This window comes from Chlorocebus sabaeus, chromosome 14 (assembly GCF_047675955.1).
Source record: "Chlorocebus sabaeus isolate Y175 chromosome 14, mChlSab1.0.hap1, whole genome shotgun sequence".
In the NCBI taxonomy this organism is placed as follows: domain Eukaryota; kingdom Metazoa; phylum Chordata; class Mammalia; order Primates; family Cercopithecidae; genus Chlorocebus; species Chlorocebus sabaeus.
Genome location: NC_132917.1, coordinates 75,354,230 through 75,376,433, shown reverse-complemented (window position 1 = coordinate 75,376,433; position 22,204 = coordinate 75,354,230). Strand labels below are relative to the sequence as shown.

The 22,204-nt window shown below is 43.8% G+C and overlaps 1 pseudogene; it reads right to left on the bottom strand.

The window, feature by feature from the left end:
• Positions 1-113: 113 nt before the first annotated feature.
• Positions 114-782, bottom strand: LOC103220009 (cytochrome c oxidase subunit 4 isoform 1, mitochondrial pseudogene; annotated as a pseudogene).
• Between the last annotated feature and the right edge of the window lie 21,422 nt (positions 783-22,204).

Below are 22,204 nucleotides of genomic sequence, written 5' to 3'. Positions count from 1 at the left end.
AAAACTTCAAAGGGAATTCTATAGAGCAGAGTAACCCTCTTATTTAGGTAACCATTTCCCTTTACTACTTTTAACTTTTTTTTTTTTTCAGGTAAACTGATCATTGATTAGCAGTAGTGCTGTTTGGCATAACAGGTTTCCAGTAAATAGGCACGAAGTTGCATGGAGGTGACAGAGGCAGGCACAGGCCAGCTTCACTCACTTCTTCCACTCGTTCTTTTCGTAGTCCCACTTGGAAGCTAAGCCCTGGATGGGGTTCACCTTCATGTCCAGCATCCTCTTGGTCTGCATGGCCACCCACTCTTTGTCAAAGGTTTGCGGGAGGGGGCCGTACACATAGAGCTTCTGCCACATGATAATGAGCGCGGTGGAGCCGATGAAGAACATGGCAGTGCCCACAACCGTTTTCCACTCATTCGAGCCCCTGTTCATCTCAGCAAAGCTCTCCTTGAACTTAATGCGATACAACTCGACTTTCATCCATGGAGAGGCTGCTCCAGGACGCCTTCTCTTTCTCCTTCAAGGCCTTCTGGCTGGCGGACAGGTGCTTGACATGGACCACATCCGGCAAGGGATCGTCACGCTGATCCACGTAAGCTGGGAGCGAAAAGTCTTCGCTCTTCACAACACTTTCATGTGCTCGTACACACACAGAGGTGGAAATTGCTCGCTTGCCAACTAGGCTAAATACCCTGGTAGCCAACATTCTGCCGCCACTGCCCGCGGCGACCGCCCTCTACGCCCGGTGTCCCGCAACCGGAAGAGACTACTTTTAACTTCTTATGCTTCAGTTGGAGTTACCTTATGTTCACAAAGGATATTCATTCATTCCCCCTTATAATAATTCACGGTAATGAACATTCAAAGTTAACGTGTTTCTTGCCTTTTTGCTCCTTGTGCTGAATAGTTTCTAATTTATTTATATGCTTTTAATGGTACTTCTCCCTTTTTATTCTAATATTTTATTTACATATATACATACATTCTACTTTGTTGAAGTAAAGTGAGTCAGGCAATAGCTTCCATCTATGATCATAGTTGTCACAAAAGCTTCAGTATCATGTTTATCAGAATAACAGTTCTGATAAAGGCAGCTAAACTCACTATTCTAATCAGCTTTGAGCAGAGCAAAATTAGCCTCATTTCCCATGTTTCCTTATCTTCTCCACCAATGTTGAGATTGCACAAATTATAAAATGAACTCTTCTGAAAAACTGTGATCAAATATGGGGTGTCAATCTTTTAATTGTTTGCCAACCTGTATTAAAAGAAGTACCCTAAATATCCTAAAAAGAAATACCTGAGACTGGATAATTTATAAAGGAAAGAGGTTTAAGTGACTCAGAGTTCCACATGGCTGGGGAAGCTTCAGAAAACTTACAATCGTGGTAGAAGGGGAAGCAGGCACATCTTACATGACAGCAGGTGAGAGAGTGAATGTGACCTTTGCTGCAGTTTGCAATAAATTCCTTATCTCCATGTGAGCCCATCTAAGCCTGGATTTCATTATCCACATGACTATCAGCATTTTGGCCAAAACCATTCAGCAAATCTTTAGGAAGGGCCAAACATTCCTACATCTTCCTATATTCTTCCGAGCTCTCCAAACTATTCCAACCTCTGCCCATTACTCAGTTCCAAAGTCACTTTCACATTTTCTAGTATCTTCATAGCAGTGCCCCACTCCTGTTACCAATTTACTGTATTAGTCCATTTTCACACTGCTATAAAGAGATACCCAAGAATGGGTAATTTGTGAAGGAAAGAGGCTTAATTGACTCATAGTTCTGTATGGCTGGGGAGGTCCCAGGGAACTTACAATCATGGCAGAAGGGGAAGCAGGCAGGTGGCAGATGAGAGAGAGCATGTGTCAGCACAGGAAAAACTACCATTTACAAAGCCGTCAGATCTCGTGACTATCAGCTCACTATCTTGAGAACAGTATGTGAGGAACTGCCCCCATAATCCAATCACTTCTCTCCCTTGACACATGGGGATTACAGGTACCTCCCTTGACAGGTAGGGATTCCAATTCAAGATGAGATTTGGGTGGGGACACACAGCCATACCATATCACAGCCCAAATCGGTGTACATCAGGATACATTCCTTGTCCTAAATATTAAACTTAACATTAAAAATAGCACCAAAATATCAGCCTTCGAAGTGATAGTCTTCCTATGTCAACAGCAAATTTGAAAACTCATGGCTTTTTTTGTAAATTTTAAAGATATGAATTTCTTTTTCACCCTGGAACCAGAATATCCTTCTTTCTTTTTCCAGATAGAGTCAATTCTTCCTTTGCATCCCCACTGCTCCTTGCACACACACACTGTATGTGATTTTTTGGTACCTGTCTTTGTCCTCTAATCTCTAAGCCCCTGACAGCTATACTGTCTCTCACCTCTGATTTCTCAGTGCACATGCAGGACCTGTTTCATAGCAATGTCTCCTCAAATGTTTTTTGAGTTAATAAAGTAATGCATAAAGTCTCAGAGAATTTGAAATACAGCCCGTTGCAGCATGCTGTTCCACAGATTCCCAAGGCATTGATTGTTTGTGATGAAGATAATTTTCTTAAGTGTGTGAAGCTCTGTTTTACCTGATTTCATTTATTCTTTCCTCTACCATTAATCATTTCCTCGTCTCTTTCAATTTTAGAGTCTCTCCCATATCTCCTACATTAACTTAGATGTGGCTGTGTGATAGAGCTTGCAGTGCATTTTTTCAAGTTGGATTTAGCATCAGAATGTTACCAAATTCTTACAGGTTTTGAAGGCCTTGGCGTTTCTTCTTGAACTGCAATGGCCATTCTTAACTTCATAAAATACAGGTTCTCAGTCCCTCAAGGGTTGAACAAATAAAGGTAAACTTCTAAAACTTAAACATTGGAAGTATGCCTCTTGTGTCTGCAAAATAGTCACATCATATATTCCATTATTTCTGCTTTCAAGACCATCTCAGTCTCACTCATATCATCTAGACACTTGACCTTCAGACACACTTTATCTCCTGTCTATGGGAAAAACCATCATTTAGTTACTGAGATAGGGAAGTAATATACAAAAATGTCTTGGCTACGGTGGCTCATGCTTGTAACTCAGCACTTAGGGAGACTCACTTGTGGCCAGGAGATGAGCCTGGGAAACATAGCAAGACCCTGTCTCTACAAAAAAAGTATAAAATTAGCCAGGTGTTATGACGCATGCGTGTAGTCCTAGCGACTCAGGAGGCTGAGGTGGGAGGATTACTTTAGCCCAGGAGTTTGAGGCTGCAGTAAGTTATGATCACACCACTGTACTCCAGTGTAGGCAACACAGCAAGACTCTGTCTCAAAAAGAAAAAAAAAAAAATTCAATTAAAAATAAAATAGAAGGAAAAAAAGGAAACTCTCTTCTCCTAACCATTTATTACCTTTTCATTTTCTTTCTTTCAGTGGTAGGTAGAGATGAGCCTACTGGTGGTGACAGTGAAATTAAAAATAACTTCACTTCTAGCTGTTATTTGAAGAACACAATGAACCGCTGAGGCTCTCAGAAGAAAGGTTTATCTGGGCCTGAGGCCAGGGGCCATATTAGGGATTCCATTCAGAACCAGAATCACGCAACTAGCTCCACATTATCAAAAAAGACAAGATGATTAACTAAAAATTTTCCTCTAAAGTCCTGAAAATTTGCGTTTTTAGCCAGTCTCTAGTCTTTTTATGGAAAGTTTCTGAGGCCTTATACCCTGTTATAACACTAAATCTGGCAGATATTTTAGAATAGAAAAACGTGGACATTCAGGGCGATATCTGGGTATTTCCAGGTGAATTTCTCGAATGAGAAAAGTGCATTTCTGAATCAGGAACTTTTTATAGAAAGCTGATACATAAACAAAAATACATTTTCTCCTTATGATGTTACTGTTACTCTGTAGGGTTGGATTTTCGCATATCTGGAACTCAAGAGACTGTTTCTACCTTGTTAGATACTTCTTCCAGTGGCTAATTCATCCTCAATGTGTATTGAAGGGTGACTAGGATATACATAAGTGACAAAGGTAAGATAAAACATGAGAGATTTATCTGAATGGCATGAGCTTCTAAGAAAGTATTTTACCAAAGATTGCAGAGCAGAATTTAGCAAACTACAGTCCATGGGCCAAATCTCTCCACCACATGTTTGTGTACCACTTGCAAGCCAAGAATGGTTTTTCCATTTTTAAATAGTTACATTTTAAATAGTTATGTAAGCACCTATATTATATCCCAGATTTTGCCTCTTGGCCCACACAGCCTAAAATTATTTACCATATGACCTTTTGTGGAAAAAGTTTGCTGATGCCTATTGTAGAGAAATGATCAGGAGATATCAATAGGCAAAAGGACCAATGCAGAACACAATCTCCCCCTTCCCAACTGTGGTAGAGTTGGCTGCATAATCCCCCCCACCATCTGTCCAAATCCTAACCTCTGGAGCCTGTGAATGTGTTACCTTATATGGCAAAAGGAACTTTACGAATATAATTGAGTTAAGTATCTTGAGATGGAAGACGATCCTGAGTTACCTGGTTAAGCCTGATGTAATCACAGTCCTTATAAGAGGGAGGCGGGAGGGTCAGAGTCACAGAGAAGGAGGTGTGATGGCAGAAGCGGAGTTTGGCGTAATGCTGCCACGAGCCAAGGAATACAAGCAGCTTCTGAAAAAGCAAGAAATAGGATTCTCCCGTAGTGTTTCCAGATGTAACACAGCCCTGAGGACATCTTTCTTTAAGCCCCATCAGATTCATTTCAAACCCCGGCCTCCAGAACTGTAAGACTGACATTGATGTCGTTTTGGGCCACTAAATTTATGGTAATTTGTTGCAGCAGATAATAGATAACAACTTTTTCAGCCCTACACTCCCAGGGTTGTAGAAGAATCACAGGGCTCACCATAATCTCACGATGTATAATGAATTCCCATAGGACAGCTGGGTAAGAGGAGAGGTAGAGTTTTAAGAGGAAGTTCAGAGTGTAGAACACACAGATAATCATAGCATTCCAGTTTTAGAGAGCACTTTGAAAAGATACCCGAGGAAGAGCTCAGTTGTAAGGTCAGTTGTAAAGAGAAGAACTGCAAAGTGGAATATAGCTAGAAGTCAAGGGGGAGAAGATGATTGCAGGATGTGGGAGAAGAGACATGGTTGTATTAGCTGGCTGCAGGTTCTGTGTGGCCTCTGCCCAGCTGCATAGCTGAAACTAAATGATATCCCCATTGGCAGAAGAGCAGAAAGAAAAGAGCCCTAAAAATTAAAAAGATGTGTTTTTATGTCAGCCATAAAACCATGTGACTTTCTGTCCAATTAGAATCTTTAGCTCCACCTACCTCTTAAATTCAGATGAGCAGAACCAAGAATCCATCTGCTCATTATAATTTCTGTAATTTGCACACCGTGGCATTCTTGGCAACCACTTATTTATGACAGATACAGCATTTAGAGTTCAAAATTACATCCTTTTCCCAGAAACTGTTCATTAAAAAAACCCGTATCTCTTAAGATAACATTTCTCAAATTATGTTCACCAGTGACCACCCCTTGGAACTAAGGAGTTATAGAGCAAACTTCGGGAAGTGCCTCCTTAAAGCATTTAAATTGAGTGCAGAGCACAAATTTGGAGAGAGTTTCTGCTTGTGTTCCTGGCCTTGAAAGAGACACCAGTACAGAGAATTCCTGAGGCTTTCTCAGAAATTTGGGTCCACAATGGTACAGGGCTTACAATTAAAAATTATTTGTGAATAACATGAACATAAAAGTGTGAAAATCCAAAGCTAGCTTTGGAAGTTCTCTCCAAATCCCTGAGCAGTTTCTGAACTTTCTGAACCAACTTACATGTATATGCAATGATCCACAATGTTCCTTTACCCAGGATGTCTTCAACCACCATCACCAGCTCCCTTTAGGTGATGGGGACCACAGATAAGACTTCTTTAGGGACTAGCAAGGGCAGCAGGTGTTGCTAAAGACCTCCTTGACATACAGAATGCCCACTTCTGCTCCTTTGCCTAACGCTGAAAGCATTCAAGAATGCTGGTGTTTCCTGGGTGGAAATAAAACAGAACCCTGAGAACCAAACTGAATCAATCTTGATAGCCTGCAAATGAAAGAGGCAGGCAGTTCATTAACTGAATTTCACTGCTCTTATGCACCCAGTACTTAGAGGTTATTTAGTCACGTAATTCCTCATTTGTCTATCCACACTAGTAGATTCTAAGTTTTATGAGGTCAATAAATTTTGTCTTAATATTCTTCATGTGTCTGGAATTGGTGAGTTCTTGGTCTCGCTGACTTCAAGAATGAACTGCGGACCCTTGCGGTGTTATAGTTCTTAAAGATGGTGTGTCTGGAGTTTGTTCTTTCCAGTGTTCAGATGTGTCTGGAGTTTCTTCCTTCCAGTGGATTCACGGTCTTGTTGACTTCAGGAGTGAAGATGCAGACCTTCAGGGTAAGTGTTACAGCTGTTAAAGGCAGCGCATCTGGAGTTGTTTGTTCCTCCCGGTGGGTTCATGGTCTTGCTGGCTTCAGGAGTAAAGCTGCAGATCTTCACGGTGAGTGTCACAGCTCATAAAGGCAGTGTGGACCCAAAGAGTGAGCAGCAGCAAGATTTATTGTAAAGAGCAACAGAACAAAGCTTTCACAGCATGGAAAGTGACCTGACCAACACTGCTGGCCCCAGCCTCCTGCTTTGCTCTCGCTCTGGCCTCCTGCTTTTATTCCCTTATTTGACCCCACCCACATCCTGCTGATTGGTCCATTTTACAGAGAGCTGATTGGCCCATTTTACAGAGAGCTGATTGGCCCATTTTACAGAGAGTTGATTGGTCCATTTTGACAGGGTGCTCATTGGTGCGTTTACAAACCTTGAGCTAGACACAGAGTGCTGATTGGTGCATTTACAATCCTTTAGCTAGACGCAAAAGTTCTCCAAGGCCTCACCAGATTAGCTAGACACAGAGCACTGATTGGTGCCTTTACAATCTTTTAGCTAGACAAGGAGTGTTGATTGGTGCATTTATAAACCTCTAGCTAGATCACAGAGTGCTGATTGGTGCATTTACAATCCTTTAGCTAGACATAAAAGTTCTCCAAGTCCCCACCTAACTCAGGAGCCCGGCTGACTTTGCCTAGTGGATCCTGCACCAGGGCCACGGGTGGAGCTGCCCGACAGTCCCACACCACACGCCCGCACTCCTTAGCCCCTGGGCAGTCGATGGGACTCGGCGCTGCAGAGCAGGGGGCAGTGCCTGCCAGGGAGGTTCAGGCCATGCAGGAGCCTACCAGTCAGGGAGCTCGAGCATGGTGGCGCTGCAGGTCCCGAGCCCTGCCCTGTGGGGAGGCAGCTGAGGCATGGCAAGAATTTGAGTGCGGCATGGGTGGGCCAGCAGTGCTGGGGGACCAGGCACACCCTCTGCAGCTGCTGGAGTGGGTGCTTAGCCCCTCACTGCCTGGGGCTGGCAGTGCCAGCTGGCCACTCCAAGTGTGGGGCCTGCCAAGCCTGCACCCAGCCGGAACTCACGCTGGCCTGCGAGCACCACACACAGCCCCAGTTCCCACCCCTGCCTCTCCCTCCACACCTCCCCACAAGTAGAAGGAGCCGGCTGCAGCCTCAGCCAGCCCAGAGAGGGGCTCCCACAGTGCAGTGGTGGGCTGAAGGGCTCTTCGAGTGAGCCGAGGCTGGGGAGGCACTGAGAGTAAGGGAGGGCTGCTGGCACATTGTCACCTCTCAATCCCCCCTCTAAACAGGACACCCCAACTGCTGTTGCGAATTTGGCTGATGACCATTCTAACTACTTCCTGCTGGATGGGGTGAAGAAGGGGCCCTGCAGTTGTAGTGTCCTCCAGATGGGAGCTCTCTGGGCCAGTGAAAGTGCCAGTGGGTCCATCCAGGGGTCCTTGGTAGAAGTTGTTAATTGAACTCATTTGGGGTTCCATTTGTAAGACCATCTATAGCTTAATGGCCTCAATTCTAGAGGAAGCAAATTTAACAAGGAGGTTAAAAATAGAGGGTCCAAAGGCGAGTAACAGCAAGATGGCTGCCATGGGACCTAGAAAGGGGAGAAGCCATGTTGCCCAACTCCTGAGGTTGGTATAAGAATTTGAAAGGCATTACCTGATTTCAGAAGCCTTTCCCTGTAAATGCCAGGTGGCATCTCGTACTATCCCTGACTGGTTAGTGTAAAAACAACACTCTTCCCCTAAGAAGGTACAGAGTCCTCCTTTCTCAGCAGTGAGGAGGTCTAGGCTTTGGCAGTTTTGGAGAGTCACTGCTGCCAAAGAGTGTATTTGGGATCGTAGAGTAAGGATAGATTTCGTTATCTCTTGCAAACTGTCTGAGAAATCCTTTGAGAGTGTGTAGTAGTAGGATAATGAAGTAGATAAACTGGTTATTCTGGTTCCTGTAGCAGTAGCCATTCCTAACCCTATAAGTAGGGGTATTAGTTGAATGGCTCTGCACTGACCGACTTGAGCTTTGAGGGGTACTGATAAAGTCTGATGTCCTGGGGCAATGTTAATGTTAGGACTTAGAAAGACTAAGGTGCAGGTGCCTATCTAGTTAGTGGGAAGACAGATATAGGTTGACGCTCCACATAAGAAGAATATACCTTGGCTGGGTAGACAGAACTTTACCCTGGCTTTTAAAAGAATAGGGTACACTGTTTTTTCTTTACTGTTTATATCTCTCTCTTTCTTTCTCTTCGACTTCTTCTTTGTCTCTCTCTTTCTCTTTCTCTCTGACTCCCTCTTTTTCTCTTCCTCTCTTTCCTTCTTTGACTTTCTGTCTGTTTCTTCCTGTCTCCTCTTTGTCTCTGTTTCTTCCTCTCTCTTTCTTTCTCTGACTTCCTGTCTCTTTCTCTCTTTCTTTACTGCTGCCTCTGCCAGCAGCTTATGCTGCTGTTTTCCCTTCTCCTTCCCCTTTTGATGGTTTCGGCAGTGTAAGATTGCCACCTCTTTGGGTATTTGCACTGTGTGCAATAACTCCATGGTTTCCTTGTGATATTTAATGGGAGTTCTCCCCCGAGGTTAGAAACTCCCTTTTTTTCCATGTTGCAGCAAGGGCATGTAGGATTAGATAAGCATACTTTCTATCTGTATACACATTTATTCTTTTTCCCTTTCCCAGTTCTAAGGCTTGAGTAAGTGCCACTAGTTCTGCTAACTGGGTGCTGGTCCCTGGGGGAAGAGGCTTACTTTCAAGGATGGTTACATCACTAACTATGGCATAACCTGCCCTTCGTATCCCATTTTCCACAAATGAAATTCCATCAGTATATAGGTTAAGGTCAGGATTAGCTAAAGGGACTTCTAAGAGATCATCTTGGGCGGCATAAGTCTGGACTGCAATTTGTTGGCAGTCATGCTCGATTGGTTCCCCGTCCTCTGGGAGAAAAGTGGCAGGGTTAGGGCCACGCAAGTATGTATTTGAAGCACTGGTCCCTCAAGGAGTGGTGCCTGGTATCTAAGTAGGTGGTTGTCTCATTGCCATAAACTTCTTTGGCACGTAGTATGCCATTTACATCATGAGTAGTCCAGACAGTGAGATCCTTTCCTTGTATTATTTTGATAGCCTCTGACACTAAGACAGCCACCACCGCAACTACCCATAAACAGTGAAGCCAGGCTTTTGCTACTACATCAATTTCCTTACTTAGGTATGCCACTGGTTGTGGGCTTGTCCCACAAGTCTGAGTAAGGACTCCAAGAGCTATCCCTGCTCTCTCTCTGATATATAAAGATAAGGTTTTTTCCTATCGGAAGGCTTAAAGCTGGAGCTTGTACTAGGGCCTGCTTTAAGGTTGTGAAGGCTGTTTCTGCCCCTTGTTCCCATTCTACTAGATGAGTATTTGCCCTCTGGGTCTCCTTGATAAGAGTATAGAGGGGCCTGGCTATCTCGCTGTATCTGGGGATCCATAGTCAGCAAAAGCCAGTGATTCCAAGGAACCCCCACAACTGTTTTAATGTCTTAGGGTGAGGATAAGCCAGTATAGGCGGTATTCATTCCTTGCTGAGGGCCCTGGTCCCTCTGGCTGAGATTAGGCCTAGATATTTGACCTGCTGTAGGCAAAACTAGGCCATCAACCTAGACACCTTATACCCTTGATTAGCAAGAAAGTTCAAGAGATCTAGAGTAGCCTGCTGGCATGAGGCTTCCGAACTGGTAGCCAAAAGTAAATCATCCACATACTTAAGGACCAGAGTGCCTGGACATAAGAAGTAGCCTTGATCTTGGGCCAGTGCCTGACCAAACAGGTGACGGCTATCCCTAAACCCTTGGGACAAGACCATCCATGTAAGTTGGGACATGTGGTCTGTGGGATCCTCAAAGCAGGCAAAGAGAAACTGGGAGTCAGAGTGCAGGGGAATACAGAAGAAGGCATCCTTGTGGTCCAGAACTGTGAACCATTCTGCTTCCTCTGGTATTTGAGAGAGCAGGGTATAGGGGTTGCGTACAACTGGATATGGAGGAATTACTGCCTCATTGATGAGTCTAAGATCTTGCACTAGTCTCCACTGACCATTTGGTTTTTGTACTCCTAGAATTGGGGTGTTGCAGGGACGGCTGCATTTCCTTACTAAGCCTTGAGCTTTTAAATGTTTAACAATATCCTGTAATCCTTTATGAGCTTCAGGCCTTAAGGGATATTGCCTTTGATAAGGAAAAATGGTGGGGTCTTTTAGCCTGATTTGGACTGGGTGGGCATTTTCTGCCCTACCAAATTGTCCTTCTAATGCCCAGACTTCAGGGTTGATTCCCTCCTCAAGTAGGGGACAACAAATGGGTAACTTGTTCCCCATATTCATGTAGATAATAGCTCCAGCTTTGGCTAATATATCCCTCCCTAATAAGAGTGTGGGACTTTCAGGCATAACAAAAAAGCTTGTGAAAAGAGCAAAGTCTCCCAATTACAACTGAGGAGGTGGGAGAAATACCTGGTTACAGGTTGTCCCAGGATTCCTCGGATGGTAACGGACCTTAAGGACAGTCATCCAGGACAGGATATTAACACTGAGAAGGCCGTGCCAGGGTCCAGGAGGAAGTCAATTTCCTGGACCTCAATGGTTAAGCATACCCGGGGCTCAGTGAGGGTGATGACATGAGCTGGCACTTGCCCCAGCCACCCTCAGTCCTGTTGTTGGATCATCTGGTTGGGGGCTTCTGACCCAGAGAACCTTTGTCCTCTGGAGCAGTGCACCTTCCAGTGATTGCCTCAGCATAGTGGACATGGACAAGAGGGTGGCTTGTTTCTCATTAGACAATCTTTTCTAAAGTATCCTTGTAAACCACACTGATAACAAGCCCTACTGGGTGATTGGCCTGCTCCATTTTCTGTCCTCTCTGAACCACCAAGGTTTGTCTATCTGAGGGCCATGACTAAGGCTGCAGTCTTTCTCTGATCTCACTTTTCCTTTTGGGCCTGTTCCTCTTGGTCCCTATTATAGAACACTGAGGTTGCCAGGTTTAATAATGCCTCCAAATTTTGTTCAGAGCCCAGGGATTGCTTTTGGAGCTCTCTCCTGATATCTGCGGCTGATTGGGTAATAAACTTATCTTTTAGAATCAATTGACCCTCGAGTGATTCAGGTTACAGGGGAGTATATTTTCTTAAGGCCTCCCATAGCCGCTCGAGGAAGGTAGATGGATTTTCTTCCTTTCCTTGAGTTATGGTGGACATCATTGAATAATTCATGGGCTTTTCCTAATTCTCCCTAGTCCTTCTAGAACACAAGTCAACAGATGTTTACGACTCCAGTCCCCATGATCTGAGTCAAGGTCCCAGTGGAGATCCATGCTGGGGACGGCTTGCTGACCAGTAGGTAATTTATCCCTTTCTTTGACTGTCATTCTATCATTTACTTGACTAAGATAACAGGTATCTCCAAACTCTCGGGCTGCAGCTAAAGTCACATTCATTTCATTAAAGGCCACGGTTTGATCTAACAGTAGCATGACATCTCTCTAAGTGAGGTCAAAGGTTTGCCCTAGACCCTGTAGGACAACTATGTACCTATCAGGATCATCTGAAAACTTTCCAGGTCTGCCTTGATCTGCTTTAAATCAGAGAGGGATAAAGGGACATGTACCGAGGTTGGGCCACATTCTCTTCCCCCTACAGCTTGAAGGGGACATAACCGATAGCCTAGGAATTTTTGTGGTCCTTTGGAGATTTCTTTGCTTATTTCCTTCTGAGCAGCAGAGATTAGAGGAGGATTATCATTAATAAGAAGGGGAGCTATAGGGAGGCTAGGATATAGGCTAAGAGGTCCTCCTGTGGGATGTAAATTGCAAGCTTTACATAATTGTGTATTCTCCTTCAATGAAAAGAAAGCTTGGACATAAGGTATTTCACTCCGTTTGCCTTCCCTCTTACAGAAAAGGTCAAGCTGCAGGATAGTATTGTAATTTATACTTCCCTTAGGTGGCCATTTTTCCCCATCAGAGAGAGAATATTGGGGCCAAGCAATAGTGCAGAAAAAAATAAGCTGCCTCTTTTTCAGAGTCTATGGGTCAAATTGGTCCCAATGGCTTAGGATACATTTCAAGAGTGAGCCTGTTAATGCCTGAGTGTTTCCCATCTGAAAGACAAAAGTGCCCACAGTTTTGGTTTGTTTGTTTCTACCCCTGCCCAAGAACACACAACAGTCCCTGGACCCTGCTGATCGGAATAGTTGCGCTAACCATTGCAGCAGCAGAAACGCCAGTTTTTCTCTTAGACAACAAAGAGGACCGAGGAAGGTTGGATTTAGTGGCCCTTACCGATGCATTCTTGAAAACTTGTTAGAGTCCCAAGCATTCTCTTGTTAGAATTGGGACCTTACCCATGTCCTATAAAGATGTTATGCCCCAAAAATGAAGTGGAGGGCCATACCCTAAGGTGGGGGAAGGGATCTCCAGAGTTGGATGCCTTTTGTCCTCACTTATATGAATAGGAAGGATACAATTTCTGAGGCTCCCCATATCCTAGCTTTAGGAATAGCTTTTGTTAGGCCTGCTTGTCTGAGGAGGGATCCTAAAATTCCAGGTAGTACCCCCTACAATGGGGCTTTGGGCATAAAGTATGTCTTTCTGATTGGTGAGCCCGGGTGCCTAAAGAAGGTATCAGAGTCCTGGAGTTTATACTAGAAATCATTCTTATAGGAGAAACTAGAAAAGCATCAGAGACAGGGAGTGACTTTTAGAACCAGAACTAGCCTCAAAGAAGAGAGATGAGAGGAAGTTTGTCTGACAGGCATTAGGACCCAGGAGGCAAGGGTCAGGATAGATACGCATGTCTGGCTTGGGTGACATGCCTTTGAGAGTTCTGCTCATGGCTGCAGTGTCAACCAACTTGTTGTCAGGACCCTGGAGCTCAATGGCTTTCCTTTCTGTTGACCCTTGGCTCAGCCCAGAAGTACAGGAAGAGTGGAAGCTGATTCCAAGCAAACCAACACTCCCAACTCCGAAGAGTCAGGGGTTGTTAGAGAGTCCTTTCCCAGAAAGCCTGACACCCGTGTCTTTAGTCTGGCAGCCACGCTAGTCACTTTTAACTGGCTGATAGGTCCCGGTATTTAGCCCCCAAATTCTAAGGAAAAATAGGACAATGCGTGCACTGCGTGGCAACAGGTGAAAGTCCCAACAGAGTCACCAAAATGTGTCTGGAATTGGTGGGTTCTTGGTCTACCCGACTTCAAGAATGAAGCCGCAGACCTTCACGGTGAGTGTTACAGTTCTTAAAGATGGTGTGTCCGGAGTTTGTTCCTCCTGGTGTTCAGATGTGTCTGGAGTTTCTTCCTTCTGGTGGGTTTGTGGTCTCACTGACTTCAGGAGTGAAGCTGCAGACCTTTGCGATGAGTGTTACAGCTCTTAAAAGCAGTGCATCTGGAGTTGTTTGTTCCTCCCAGTCGGAGTTGTTCTTTCTTCCCGGTGGGTTCATGGTCTTGTTGGCTTCAGGAGTGAAGTTGCAGACCTTCGCAGCGAGTGTTACAGCTCATAAAGGCGGTGTGGACCCAAAGAGTGACCAGCAGCAAGATTTATTGTAAAGAGCAAAAGAACAAAGCTTCCACAGTGTGGAAAGCGACTGGAGCAGGTTTCCGCGGCTAGCTTGGGCCTTCTGCTTTTATTCCCTTATTTGATCCCACCCACATCCTGCTGATTGGTCCATTTCACAGAGCACTGATTGTCCCATTTTACAGATAGCTGATTGACCCATTTTACAGAGAGTTGATTGGTCCACTTTGACAGGGTGCTCATTGGTGCATTTACAAACCTTGAGCTAGACACAGAGTGCTGATTGGTGCATTTACAATCCTTTAGCTAGAAACAAAAGTTCTCCAAGTCCCCACCCCACCTTTAGCTAGACAAAACAGTTCTCCAAGTCCCCACCAGATTAGCTAGACATAGAGCACTGATTGGTGCATTAACAAACCTTTAGCTAGACACAGAGTGCTGATTGGGGCATTTACCATCCTTTAGCTAGACATAAAACTTCTCCAAGTCCCCACCCAACTCAGGAGCCCAACTGGCTTCCTAGTGGATTCTGCACCAGGGCTACCGGAGGAGCTGCCCGCCAGTCCTGTGCCACATGCCCACACTCCCCAGCCCTTGGGCAGTCGATGGGACTGGTCGCCGTGGAGTAGGGGGCAGCAACCCTCTGGGAGGCTCAGGCCATGCAGGAGCCCACCAGTGGGGGTGCTCAGGCCATGCAGGAGCCCACCAGTGGGGGTGCTCAGGCATGGCGGGCTGTGGGTCCGGAGCCCTGTCCCACAGGGTGGCGGTCGAGGCACCGTGAGAATTCGAGCATTGTGCAGGCAGGCCAGCAGTGCTGGAGGACCCAGCGCACTCTCTGCAGCTGCTGGCCTGGGTGCTAAGCCCCTCACTGCCCAGGGCCAGAAGTGCTGTCCAGCCGCTCGGAGTGCGGGGCCTGCCGAGCAGGCGCCCACCCAGAACTCGCACTGGCCTGCAAGCACCATGTGCAGCCCCGGTTCCCACCTGCGCCTCTCCCTCCACATCTCCTGGCAAGTACAGGGAGCGGGCTCTGGCCTCAGCCAGCCCAGAGAGGGGCTCCCACAGTGCAACGGCAGGCTGAAGTGCTCCTCAAGTGCGTCAAAGCTGAGGAGGTGCCGAGAGCGAGGGCTGCTAGCACATTGTCACCTCTCACTAGCACAATGCCATACCTTAGAATGTGCTCAGTAAACATGTGCTGCATGACCAACAGAATGTTAAGTTTTCGCATCCAGAAGCTTTTCTTGAAATGCAGAGGAAATTTTGGTGTTGTTGCAATTGTTGTACAAAGTGGTAATACTAATTGTATTATTTTGAGTTCTTTTCTGCAAAGCTATTTGAAGTTGCCAAAAGAGAATAAAATGTCTTCTTTTGGTGAAAAATGAACAAATAAATACAATAACTCTTGGTTATGTCTGAAACTTTCTATTATTTAATATGAAAAAAATCTGTGAAAGGTTAGAATGTTTGTAAATCACAGCTTTTTTTTTTTTTTTTTTTTTTTTTTTTTTTTTTTTAACCCACCAAGATCCCTTGACATAGATGCTGGAGTTTCTACTGGCACATCAACAAGTGTTTACTGAATAATTACTATGTTCAGAACATCAAAAGGATTATGTCCCCTGCCTCAGTCTGCCAGAGAAGATAAAAAAGAGCATAATGGCTATTTAGCAAAGGATAATGTGGTACGAATGAGACTGAAAGATAACGAAGTGTTAGGACTTCCGAGAATAAAGATAAAACTGGCAGCTGGAGAACACAGCCGTGGAGCTGCCTCCATTTCCCTGAAATGTTCAGTTTTGGTGAGAATGAAGACTCAGTACACAAAGAAAGCCAAATAAATACACATTAAAAGTAAACATGTATCCATTAGCCATCTTTCCTCAAAGCTGAACACTTACACTTCCTATGTCAGTTGGCAAACAGCAGGTGGTGAACAGCAGATACTCACCGTATTTGCCTTCTTTTCTCAGAAGGGCGGCCTTATCAGTACATTTGAGTTACCAGCACACTAGATTATTTCTTGTTTACCAAAGCCCTTTGTGGGTAAATAACATATTCTCATATATAAAAGAATATTCCAAGACTAGAATCTATCATCCTAGATTAATAGAAAATGTCTGTCTGATCCAGGATTTCAGTCCATTTGAAATCATCTTAAATTACTATGTCACTATACCTTTCTGAAATATCCACAGGGATCCTAAAGTTGGGCCCAAAATGTGATGAGAACGCTGACGGAAAAGTGGGGAGTGATGTATTTCATCTCTAGGAAACAGCCAGAGAAAGTTTCAGAGATCGAGTAATTTACAGTCAGTGAGTAGTTCCTGTTGGCTACAGTCAGAGGGCATATTAAGGGGAACGGTGGAGAGTACATCTGGCAAGCTAAGTTGGATCTAGTTCCTGGACTTTGAGAACTAATTGGCTGATATGATTGGCTATTTGTCCTTAGGCAATGGAGAGTATGTAAGGTTTATGAGCCAAAATATTATCAGCACTGTGCTTTAAGAAAAGTTAATCTAGATTGGAAAGGGTAGAGGTTAGAGTCTGGTTGTAAGGGATTTTCCAATACTGAAATAGTTTGGTTGCTGAATTAAGAAGCTCTGATAACTGATTAAATGTTGATGAGAGAGGAGGGTGCAGCCAAAGATGGCTCCAAGAGTTCAAGCCTGCATTATGTAAACTTTCAATATTATTAAAATGATACCAGTAGAGGTTGGGCGCTGTGGCTCATGCCTGTAATCCCAGAACTTTGGGAGGCCGAAGTGGGAGGGTCACCTGAGGTTAGGAGTTCAAGACCAGCCTGGCCAACATGGTGAAACCCTGCCTCTACTAAAAATGCAAAACATTAGCAGGGCGTGGCGGCAGGCGCCTGTAATCCCAGTTATTCAGGAGGCTGAGGTAGGAGAAATGCTTGAACCTGGGAGGTAGAGGTTTCAGTGAGCCGAGATTGCACCATTGAACTCCAGCCTGGGCAACGAGAGTGAAAAAAAATTATACCAGTAGAATTAATAACATTTGAGGAATACTGTTACATTTACATAATGTTTTTACATGCATTATCTTGTTTAACAGAAATAATGGAGTTGATGGGGGGTTTTTGGGGGCAGTGGGTTATAGCTGACATCTGTTGCTTTTGCCTACTTAGCATAGTTTTTGCTTTTACTCATTTTTTTCTATAGATAACTAAGTCTCCCTACTCTGAGTTTATGTGATTGAAGCTTATCGATAACTCCCAAAATCTTATACTTTAATACAGCTTATTTCCACATTTGAGTCATGTGATTGGTTACAGGATGGCCAGTGTCCTAGGTTAGCCCAGTGAAATTCAATTGTAGGATTTTTGATGAAACTATTAGGAAAGACAAGTTCTCCCTTTCTATAGGTTTACTAAGCCAGTGAAGGAAAGCCTGGTGCTTATGGGAGCTATAATATGGAGACCCTGAGCTAGAAAGTCAGTGAGCACACACACATACACACACACACGCATACACACACACGTGAGAGAGAGAGAGGGTGGTGGGAGGGAGTGAGAGAAGAGGTGAGGAGAGCAGACTCAATTTCTGATAATACCGTTTGAGTTCCTGGATGTAGCTCAGGAGTCTTTTGGTTGCACAGGAAAATGTATTCCTCTTTTTTCCAGTATAAGCCAGTTTAAGTTGTATTTCCATCATTTGCAATCAGAAGGATGCTAGTAAATACAGTGATCATGTGTGTGACTTGAACATACAGAATTTCAGGTCCCAGAATAATATTCCAGTGCACTATAACTCAGAAGAGAAGTTGTAAGCAGGAATACACATTTGAGACTGAGCTGCATGAAAGTAATATCAAATATCTGAGAGTGACTGAAGATCCACAAGAGAAAGAATGCAGAGAAAGATGGAAGAGAACGAAGAACAAGATAATACATAACAACAGGAACTGAGAAAGGCAACTGGAGTAAAGCAGGAAATGGTCCTCAGGACTAAGTAGAAATCAAGTAGAATAAAGATTGCCACTGGATTGGCAACTGTAGGTCATTGGTGATCACTGAGGTTGTGATTTGTAGAGTCATGTATCTTAAAACTGTTATAAGAGGATAAGATATGACTTTCCCCTGTATGTAATATTTTATTTTATTCTCCACTGGCATTTATACAAGACTGAGTAAGACACTATGTCTTATTCATCCTTAATACTCTGTGTCTGACACCTAATAGGTACTCACTAAATGAAAGGATAAAAAGAAAATTGAGAGATGTATGTGTAGAGTGTTCTTATTTATGAAAATGGATTTCGTTAAGGAAAACATGCTACTTACAACACGCTTCAAGTTGAAATCTAAGAATACGCCTATGGCATGACAGCATCCACAATTTAAAGCTGATAGTTAGGACTAATAAAGTTAGGTAGCTGCACAGTCCCATGACTATGAGAGGGCCATAAACCACTAAAGAGTTGAGTTATATACTCAGACATACAAAGTAATCATCACAAAAGGACAAAAACATCTTTTTGACAAGAGAAGAGGAGATGATATGGTTTGGCTGTCTCCCCACCCAAATCTCATCTGGAATTATAGCTCCCATAATTCCCACATGTTGTGGGAGGGATCTGGTGGGAGATAATTGAATCATGGGGACAGTTTCCTCCCATACTCTTCTCATGGTAGTGAATAGTATCACAAAATCTGATAATTTTATAAGGGCTTTCCCCTTTCACTTGGCTCTCACTCTCTCTTGCCGCCACTATGTAAGAAGTGGCTTTCACCTTTCACCATGATTATGAGGCCTCCCCAGCCACATGGAAGTGTGAGTCCATGAAACTTATTTTTCTTTATAAATTACCCAGTCTCAGGTATGTCTTTATCAGCAGCGTGAAAACAGACTCATACAGGAGATAATCCTACATTATTAAGCTCTTAAATAATGATGGGTAAAATCTTGTCCCTAGATTCATTCTCTATTTTAAATTTTCCTCCTTATTTTAGAAAAGAAATGCATTTTTGGAGTAGAATGGAAAATAGGCCCAGTCATGCACGTCAATACCAACCAAATGGCAGTGATGGCCTGGAGTACTGAGTGGAGGACTGTACAGCTCCATGAAAAAGAAATGATGGCGCTGGTTGATTACTGATGTCTGCCATGGTCAAGGGAATTGGAAAGGATCTCTCATTTCATTCAGGTCTCTGCCCAAATAATACCTCATCAAAGGGGTCTTTCCTGGTCATTTTACCCAAAGTTATCTTGTTTTTATTTATAACACTTAACATAATTCAATATTACATCACTTATGTATGCTTTGATGTCTGTCTTCTCTTCACTGGAATACAAGCTCCACCAAAAGTTCACTGCTGTATCCCCAGCTCCTAAAACAGAGACTATATTAGTCTGTTTTCATGCTGCTGATAAAGACATACCCAAGACTGGGTAATTTATACAGGAAAAGGGGTTTAATGGACATACTGTTCCACGTAGCTGGGGAGGTCTTACAATCAGGGAGGAAGGTAAGGAGGAGCAAGGCATGTCTTACATGAATGGCAGCAAGCAAAGAGAGAGCTTATGCAGGGAAACTTCCATTTTTAAAACCATTACATCTCTTGAGACTTATTTACTGTCACCAGAACAGCATGAGAAAGACTCACCCCCATGATTCAATTAGCTCCCACTGGGTGGGAATTCAAGATGAGATTTGGGTGGGGATGCAGCCAAACCATGTCACAGCCTGCCTAACATTTGTTGAATGAATGAATGATATTCATCATCTGTATTAGCCAAACTGGGCTAAGCTAAAGTTCATCTTTAAGACTGTGGGCATTAGCCCATTTTCACACTGCTATAAAGACTGGGTAATTTATACAGGAAAGAGGTTTAATTGACTCACAGTTCTGTATGGCTGGGGAAGCCTCAGGAAACTTACAATCGTAATGAAATGCGAAGGGGCAGCAAGCATCTTCTAACTCTTTGAGAGAAGGAGAGAGAGAAAGAGAGAAGGAGGAAGAGTTAAACACATATAAAACCATCAGATCTTGTGATAACTCGCTCACTATCGCAAGAACAGCATGGAGGAAACAGCCCCCATAACCCAAACACCTCCCACAGGTCCCTCCCTTGACATACGGGGATTATGAGGATTACAATTCGAGGTGAGATTTGGGTGGGGACACAGAGCCAAACCATATCACTGTAGAACTCAGATGGTGTAGAACACGAACAGTTGTACCTCCCTCAAAAATTTTAAACTATCTATCTTTTACCAGTACTGACTTGCACTGAAAATTAAGTTTTAGGAGCAGACAAACAAGCATGCTTTCCTTTTCTCAGAGGCTATATTTGGAACAAAATAGCGGGACCACCCACAGAGCCGGGGACTGGGGAAGATATATGTGTGTGTTCTGTGTTGGCTCTTTCACCTTAATGGAAGAGCTGTTTAAAAGAAACAACCACAATCTTGAGAAAGAGTGAGAGCAATGAATCATAACATTGTTGTGACGCTAATTTAAGATTCAAAGGGTTTAGGAGGCACAACTGTCAAACAGCAGGATGAGCAATGCTGGGCGGATAAGCCTTCATTATGAATGAGTGAGCACACATTTACCAAGCAGCAGGGCAGAAATGCACAAAGGAAGACCTTGGTTAAGTTTATTTCATTGCTCAGGATTTGGGGGCAGGGTGTAAGAATCTCTGAACTAATTCAGTTTAGTCCCCCATAACTGAATGCTCAATTTCCCTAGGGGAATCTGTTGTGGAAAGAAAGACACTAATTCTCTAGGGGAATGGGTGTTATGTTTGCCAACCTCTAGGAGATAGGGGATGCATCAGAATTAGGGAAGAACAATGCACACTAAATGTTAGGGGTCAGGAAACCACAAGCAAGGCCAGTAGGTGGAAATCAAGGAGAAAAATGAAGAGAATGGGGAGGTCTGGCAGGTGTGTTTGTGCCTGTAGTGAATAATAAAAAAGATTATTATGGAGATTGGGGAAAGACCATAAGAAGAGGTGATTCCACTGCAATGTGACTGCAGTCAGGGAGGGGTAAAGGATTGGTGAGTGGGAGAAAATGGACACATGTGTTTCATTTCACCATAATTTATATCTGCATAAATGTCCAAAAAAGTTAAGACAGCATTCAAGAATAGAAACAAATTGTAGTGCAGCTGTTAAAACAGAAAAAAAAAAATATATTAAAACAGGAGGGAACAGGAAACAAATTGACTCAATGCCTAGGAATATCTGGTTATTTTAACTAGGCATTGACTTTAGCTCTGACTTTCCTAGTAGCAGAAGGAAAAAAGAAGACAATTTTAATAGCTGGTGGTCCAAGAAAAGCTAGACTGCATACAAACCCACCCTCATTTTTACTTTCTGGCTTTTACTGCTTGCTACTCTGGGTGAGGTCACACGTATTGGGAAAGTTTTGCATCTCCTGCTGACATTGAAACACAAATCATTTCAGACTTTTGTCCTTCACTCCCCATGCCATGGATGGTATAGAGCCCCTCTATATACTGTTTCATCCCTCCTTGTATCCCATGACTAGAACTCAATCTGTCTCTCATCTTCGCCTTTCTCTGGGAGGCTGAATGGGCTCCCACATGTATATACTAGGACCCAGGGGGTACCATCTGCAGCTGAACCATAAAGGTAGGGGAGACACACTTTCCCCCCCTCTTTCGTGACCTCCTGAGTCACATTAACAAATTCTGATATTATTCTTGCCACAGTTTATTGTAATGCTCTTTATGCTTTATTATGATTGCTTGTTTAGTCTGCCAACGTTTCTACTATTCCCCTTCCCCTCCCCAAATACCAGAAGCCCTAAACTGAGAAGGCCAGCCTGTGCCTATCTGGTTTGCTGTGGCATCCCCAGCACTCAGCCTGGACTTACATTCTCAGGGGTTTTGATAAGTAAACAACTAAAGGTCATGGAGGTAATAAAAAAAATTAATTAAGATGTAAGGAGGGGGGGCAAGACATTCCAATAGAGGTTCCCAAAGTAGAACGTGCCTGGGAGTGTGCTGGGGAACTTGATAAACACGCAGCACCTGGGCAGGGCCTCTCTCCTGTGGGTGGTCCTCAGACCACACTTGGAGAAACGCTGCACTCAAACCTGCCTGGGCTCCTGATGGGGAAAGCTTGAGAGAATATTGATGAATTGGGTCAGGTTTTACATTAAGGTAAAATAAAAAGGTGACCTATGGAACAGATAAAAAATCAAGCTACGG